The sequence below is a fragment of the Alosa sapidissima genome, chromosome 17 (assembly GCF_018492685.1).
Source record: "Alosa sapidissima isolate fAloSap1 chromosome 17, fAloSap1.pri, whole genome shotgun sequence".
NCBI classification, from domain to species: domain Eukaryota; kingdom Metazoa; phylum Chordata; class Actinopteri; order Clupeiformes; family Clupeidae; genus Alosa; species Alosa sapidissima.
Window position 1 is genome coordinate 283,984 of NC_055973.1, and position 7,897 is coordinate 291,880.

The 7,897-nt window shown below is 40.3% G+C and overlaps 1 long non-coding RNA gene across 2 annotated transcripts; it reads left to right on the forward strand.

The window, feature by feature from the left end:
* The first annotated feature begins 1,383 nt into the window (after positions 1 to 1,383).
* On the forward strand, positions 1,384 to 1,733 carry LOC121688667. Of its 2 annotated transcripts, XR_006024653.1 has the most exons (3): positions 1,384 to 1,511; positions 1,597 to 1,647; positions 1,720 to 1,733. It is a non-coding gene; the product is annotated as an uncharacterized LOC121688667 (long non-coding RNA). The 2 variants fall into 2 exon arrangements; XR_006024652.1 differs by having other exon boundaries at positions 1,597 to 1,733.
* The last annotated feature ends 6,164 nt before the right edge of the window (positions 1,734 to 7,897 follow it).

A 7,897-nucleotide genomic window follows, 5' to 3' on the forward strand; every position in this document is an offset into this window, starting at 1 on the left:
CCTCGTCAAAAGCCAGTGTGGGTTCCCTGCGTGCTCGTCTCTGCAGTTCCATCTGTACAGGGCCAGGCTGTAGTCCAAGCACCAACTGGCTTCGAAGCATCTCATCATCGGATCCCACAGTCGGCTCTTTCGCACGCCACCTAGAATGAGACTCGCGGAGACGCAGTATGAAAGGCCCCACCCCTTCCCCTGCTTGTTGTTGACACTTAAAAAACTGTGCCCTTAACTGGCTTACTGTTACAGCATCCCCATATATTCTTCCTAGGGCCTCAAAGATATGATCAGCTGTGTCTTTCTCTGCAGGGGGCAACAATAACACCTCTCTCTTAGCCTCACCTTGAAGTGCACTTAGAATAAAATCAACTTCCTGTTCTGCTGACAAAGTCTGGGCTCTCAAGTAAATTTCCATTTGGCTACGCCATTCTGCTAGCGGGGGACCTTCTTTTCCCCATACTTGGGCACCCATGGACCCCCTAAAAACCATGGTACCATCATCATGTTGTTGATTACAGGTCCAGCTGCTCCACCGGCCTGCTGATCTTCAGACATGGTGCTGTGTCTTAAGAGAGGTCCTGCCGACTACGCCAAAATTGTCGTGCCACTCTTAACAATGCAGATTCGAACCTCTCTGAGACACAACCACCACACTGAATAAATTTACAGTTATTTATTACAAGGGAGCAGCAGCAGCAAGCATACAAGCAGAGCCGACAGAAGATGTTAAGTGTACAGTGTCAGGCCTGAGCCCACCCTCTGTTAAAGCCCAGGATATCACCCACACAATGCCCGCAATACCAGTTAAGCCACTAGAAGCCTAACTCTGAGCAACAAGAAGAACATCACAGGACTCTTAAGATAAAATAGCCCACACACACACACACACAATCACAGCAAAGGGAATATCATTACCAACACACAGGCTAGCACTAGTAGAAACACAATATTATTCACAGCACTCCAGAATGTACCATTCAGAATTGCATAGCAATACGTTTAACACCAATAAAGCCACATAGGAATAAGCACACAATAAATCACTTCAGTCCAGTTTGTTCTTAATTGCCACACAGGTAATTGTTCATTGTGCACAAATAAGCATTTTCCCCCAACATCAGACATTTATACATAATAATAATAATAAACCCCTCCTGACTGTGACAATAACTCTTTTCGGAGATCTTGTGAAAAAAGCGGAGAAACTATAAAAATCCGAGAACACGCACGCGGATGCTGCTGACGCAGCCTTTTCCATCACCAGGTTCAATTGATGTGTGTAACAGGACAAGGTCCACGCCCCTTGCTTAACCCAGTAGTGCAATTGCGAGTGGCTCTTTGCTTTCGGAGACGAGCCAATTAGCGTAGAGAAGTGGCTACATAAATTGTAACTTTTAATTTGAAGGCCGACGTCATAGCTGCATACTGTTGGTTGTCCACCTGACTCCTGCCTTCACCGCGGGATCCCTTGTGCTCTTTTGGCCTCCTGCTCACTGCATGCATCCAGTGACATTCCGGTAGGTTATCGTGGCATTGCGTGAGTAGTAACGTTTCCTATATGATGTAGGCTAGTATAGCTAACACAAACTTTGGGGGTTTTAGGATTGCTGTCGGCTGCTGAACATGGGCCTCATAGCCGACCTCAGCTGATTGGTATGTAATTTTAACTGTCTTCAAAATAATATGTAGCTTGCGTGGGTTTTTAATTGTATCTTTTTCGTGTAGCAGAGCTTGCGGTAGCCTAACACAAGGAGCGGCAACATCAAGGCATCTTGGTTCAAGTTCCGAACGCTGCTGTTTTGTTTTTTGTTTTGTTTTCACCTAAGTTGTGATGGTCGATTTTACATGTTTTATTTATTGTAGGCCTATGTTTGTATACATTTAACTTTCACACGGGAGAAGAACAGTATACCGACGGACGCTCTCGTCCAGTAGTCCTTGTATAAACCATGATGTTCACCACAGCTGATTGCATATGCTGTGTGTGTGTGTGTGAGAATTCGATATTGACATGTTCACGTGTGGTGTGTCTGTAGACCCTCCCTCGGATAAACTCTCCAGCCCTGTTCCTGGCTCCTCTCATCCCTCAGCCAGTAGTCTGAGCACATCCTGGTGTATGTGTGTGACTGTGTGTGTATACAGGTGTGTCCAGGACTTGTAGGCCACTTGTGTCAGTGCCTTTGTGACCAAGGTCCTTTTTTTTTTTTTTTTTTTTAAATTAAGATTTGTTAATAAAGACAGTTTATTTTTGGAAACACGCCTCTGGGTTTCTGTGACCACGAACCTGTGTTGCCTGGTTGGGCTTCATGTACCCAGTTACAGTACAATTGATTGAAGATTCTGAGGGGCAGGGCCTCAGATGGTGTAGTCGACATTTCTATTAGAGAGCTAACCTACCACTTGCCACATGTGCATAGCAATTAGGGTAGGCTACACGTCTTGCACTTTCTTACGCACTCCACCAGATGCTCCTCTCATGACACTAGCCCCATCAAATGTCTGTGCAATCAGCATTACTTTATCTGTGTCACTCTCAGGTGAACAAACTCGTACACGATTTCGCACTTACAGTGTAGCCCTCATCGAGTTGTGCTGCAATATTAGCTTTCCCCAGCATGGCTAATTTGCACAACTCAGATGCTAGCCTCATGTTTTTTGCCTTCTCTGAAAAATGTTTCATGTCACACACACCTACACTAGCCTACTCCAAACATCCCCTTGTCCCCCAGGAGATCGGAAAAGCAGGCATGGAAAACAGAACATTTTATTGCGTTCAGGACAACCAGAGCTTCTTATCAGACATATGGCCTACCACGAATGTGAAAATGTCCGATTAAATGACCGACTCTTGTCCTTTGTTTGTTGGTATACGATGTTAATGTCGGGCTGATCAGGTCCTAGGTCTGATGGCTAAGTTAACTACAAACTCAAGTCTTTCGAATAAGTTCTTTAAGAGAAACTCCACACTATTGCACACACGCTGTTCACTCGCCATTTTTCAACTGTCTGCCTGACCTCACAAACTTCGTGCGGACTAATACAGTAGGCATAGGCTACTACCTACAGTAGGCAGTAAGTTCTGACGTCGTATAGGGTGGGCAGTGGCATGATCTGCCCACCCGACCTTCTACTAACCGCGCTCTAGCTGCAGTTCCCTTATTCAATTCAAGAAAGCTTTATTGGCATGAACGTTTCAATAACATTATTGCCAAAGCTCAATTACATGTACACAAAAATATAAATAAAATAATGTTTAACAGAACTGTAAATTAAGTAAGACATAAAAGTTAAGAGACAATTCTAATAATAATAACAATCCTATTATTGTGTATGGCTGTGGCCTCACTGGCTGTCCCTCAGGTTATGGCAGGCTGCTACAAATTTTGCAGCCACAATGGCCACTATGGCACCATTATCGGTCGACAGATAGACAAACAGCAGGCGCTGTTCAATTTCTTCAGGGCAGTGACGTCACTGCCCTACCAGAAATGAAATGTAACGTTACAGTAGGCCTACAACAACTACGGATATGATCAACGAGATCTTAGCGATCTTTGCGAAATTTTTTTGAAAATCATACAAAAATGTAACATGATTGAGTACTTTGCCACTGATTACAATAATAAACAAACAACAGTTTATTTAAAAAAAATATTTTGTGGATCTACTTTTCTAGTGGATGAATCTTTAGTAGGGCTCTGCCCCTCCTGCCCAAGTGAACGAGCCGCATCTGCAAAGAGGATACATGAAGAGTTCAGATGCAAAACCCTCTAAATGCCACCTATGTCAAAAATGAGATAAAGATGGTGAGGGGATGCTCTCCACACATAGTATACGCTAATCAAATAATTTAACTTCTAAACCCACTAAATACCACTCCTTTCCTGGTCTGAAATATCGATTTATAGGCAAAAACCTATAGGAGACTGAATTTAAATGCTCATTTAAAAGAAAAGTGGTCAGACGGATTTAGAGGGTTTTGCATCTGAACTCTTCATGTAACTCCTCTCCTAGTTACTCTGCGTTGGCTCCCTATAGTTATTTTAATTCAATAATCAAGACGGACATCCCCAACCGCCCACTGCGGTCTTCTGATGAGCGTCAGTTGTGTCGACCAGTCATAAATGCTAGGTCTAATTCAAGACTCTTTTCCTCAGTGGTTCTATGTTGGTGGAATGAGTTGCCGAGTGCTCTCCATTCCTGTGATAGTTTTGGGTCGTTTAAGAGGGGTCTAAAGGCATATCTGTTCAACATGCAATTAGTTCTTTAAGCGCTTCTTATGTGTAATATAATTTGTATGATATGGTTTGTATAATATTGTTTTATTTTCATTAGGCTGTTGATTAATTTGACATTGTACTATTGACTATTCTCCTTAATGTAGTCTTACCATGTTATTGTTTTTATATTATTGATTGAATTTACAATATTGTTTATTATTGCTTTATTGTTTATTATTTCCCTCTTTTTCATTGTTTATTTCATTAGGCTATTGATTGAATTGACATTGTTGTTTATTATTGTCAAGTCAAGTCAAGTCAAGTCAAGTTTATTTATATAGCACATTTCATACACAGAGGTCATTCAATGTGCTTTACATAAACAAAACCAAACGATAATAACAAATAAAAGCATAGAAGGGCAATATAGTCAAAGAATAGTTAAAAGGTAAAGATCATAATAAAAAGAAAACATAAAACACAAGGTAAAATCATTTAAAAATAAAGAATAATTAGTAAGCAAAAACAAAGGCAAAAGTAGTAAAAAAAAAAGTAATAAAAGACAAAGTAGAATAATTATCGAGGCAGATTCAGAATTTGTAACTCGGCACAGTTAGCAGAAAGCGTCTGAGAACAGTTTGGTCTTAAGTCTAGATTTAAAACTGGCTACAGTTGGGGCCTTTTTAATGTCATCCGAAAGTTGGTTCCACAGCTGAGCCGCATAGCAGCTAAAAGCTGCTTCACCATGTTTAGTTCTAACTGTAGGTTTTACTAGCAGGTTTTTCACCTGGGACCTGAGAGGACGAGAAGGTGTGTACTGCTGAAGCATGTCTGACAAGTATTTAGGTCCTGCTCCATTTACTGATTTATAAACAAGCAATAGTGCTTTAAAGTCAATTCTGTGACTTACTGGAAGCCAGTGCAAGGACTTAAGAATTGGAGTAATGTGGTCAGTTCTTTTAGTTTTTGTTAGAGTCCTAGCTGCTGCATTTTGTATCACCTGAAGCTGTTTAATAGCAGTGGTGGAATGTAACGAAGTACAAATACTTCGTTACTGTACTTAAGTAAATTTTCCACGTATTTGTACTTTACTGAAGTAAAATTTATAGTGCATACTTTTGACTTTTACTTCGTTACATTTTACAGCAATTATCTGTACTTTTACTCCGCTACATTTCTACAACACCATCGTTCCTTTTTACGATACATTTTATGATCAGTTTTTTTTTTCTCTCTGACAAACACGTTTGTTTTACCGGGGGGTTGCTACCAAAGATTCTGGAGCGCTACGTGCATTCTTAGAAACATAAGCTTCTAGTCTAGACCAGGCAAAGCGTGAGCTTGTAGCCATCTGCATTCGGTAGGCTATATTCACCAGACCCATGGCTACACTGTACATGCAACTTTGTTCTGTGCCTTTCTCTGTCTGTTCTCTGCAGCGTTAGGGCCTCCTCTCCGATGAGATTGCTATCCGTGGATCAGCGAAGTTACAGGTTATGCCCATGCTTCTGTCACACGTCTTATCATTTGCGGCACAAATGAATGGTAGACTATTAATGAACCGGTGGCCGGAAAAAACGTAACATTTTCCAGATTAGGAAATATTCCTTAATTGTGTGTGATTAAATAAAGATGCATAGCCTACAATTGGGGGGTAGTAACGTGAGCGCTCATTCAATGTCTATGCGTCTGCGCAAGTGAAACTGAACTTAATCATAAAGACACCTTTCTCAGCAACTTTTCTGTTCAATCAGCATAATTGGCATTACGATCCACCCGACGTTTCCCTTGTCTACCCCGTTAAACTTCAGGCTCTCGTGTTTTGCTGAATGATATTACTCAGCAGATCACCCTAGTAGATAACCAGAATTACAGTCTCTAGAATTGTAGGTCAGAATGTAAACTGGGCCACAGATGGTAAGCACAATTGCATTAACTTAAAACTATCTAGTCGAGTATAACCTAAAACTATCTTAATTAAAATGGCACAGCCCATAATGATTTTTCCTTTTAGAATATAGATATTAAGAGAATAAATCATTATGCAAATACTTTTACTTTTAATACTTAAAGTACATTTAAAAGCAGGTACTTTTTACTTTTACTTAAGTAGGGTTGTCATTGTGGTACTTTTACTTTTACTAAAGTAAATATTTCTCTGTGTATTTGTACTTTTACTTAAGTACTGAGGTTCAGTACTTCCTCCACCACTGTTTAATAGTCTTTTTAGGAAGGCCTGTGAACAGTCCATTGCAGTAATCAACCCTGCTGGAGATAAATGCATGAATGAGTTTTTCTAAGTCATGTTTTGACATCAGCCCTCTGAGTTTGACAATATTTTTGAGGTGGTAAAAAGCTGATTTAGTTATCGCTTTCATGTGGCTGTTGAAATTTAGATCACTGTCAATTAATACACCAAGGTTTTTAACAGTATCCTTTGCCTTCAACCCTTTTGTGTCAAGGAGAGTGGCAACCCTAAGTCTTTCCTCATTTTTACCAAATATAATTACTTCAGTTTTTTCTTTGTTCAGCTGAAGAAAATTTTGAGACATCCAGGTGTTGATTTGTTCTATACACTGACACATAGATTCAAGAGGACCATAGTTGTTTGGTGATAGAGCTAAGTAAATTTGTGTGTCATCTGCATAGCTATGATATGAAATCAAATTATTTTGAATGATTTGTCCAAGTGGGAGCATATAGAGGTTGAATAATAGTGGCCCCAAGATCGACCCCTGGGGAACACCACAGGTCAAGGACGTTGGTGTTGAGGTACAGTTTCCGATGGCAACAAAGAAGCTCCTTTCTTGTAGATATGATTTTAGCCAGCTGATAACTATGCCTGTAAATCCAACCCAGTGTTCTAGTCTGTGTAGTAAAATATTGTTTGCTATTCTCCTTAGTATAGTCTGACCAACAGTTTAATCTGTTCCCTGTTTAATTTAAATATTATATTGTTTTATATTTGTGTGTCGCTTTGGACAAAAGCGTCTGCCAAATCCCATAACCATAACATATTTATATTGTTTACCGATATGTCATTGACTTCTATCCCTCTAGAAATTACTAGATCGAGGGTGTTGCCAAGGTTGTGGGTGGAACACGTAACATGCTGCTTTAACTCTACACTGTCCAAAACATTAAGGAACTTGCTGGCTTTAGCATCAGTCAATTTATTGACATGGATATTAAAATCCAATCATAGCTAGTGATGATGAGCGACATAACTTCACAAAACTGGTTGAGGAAGCCAGTCCATAATTTGAGAGGGCGGTATAAGGTCAATAGGAGTATAGCTGGGTCAGCCTTCAGAGTGAGGGTGATATATCAGACAAAGAGCAACAATAAGGTTGTTATATCAGGAAGAAGTCACACAGGAATGTCTTTGCATTGAGTTATGCTGTTCATATTGACTTCCTCAATGAAGTGCTGATTAACAATCCAACCTGCAACAATTGTAATGTTTGTGTGTTAGATAGATAGATAGAGAGATACTTTATTGATCCCCAAGGGGAAATTGTTGTTCTTTGTACAAGAGTAAACAGAACAAGAGCAAGTAGCTTATTCTCACAGGTTGTTTTTCTCGCCAACACTGCGTTGTAATAAAAGACTGTGAATGTTCGCCTTGTAACAATAGCTTAAAGAACAACTCATCAACTCTGTAGGCCCTCTCCCGTGGCAGT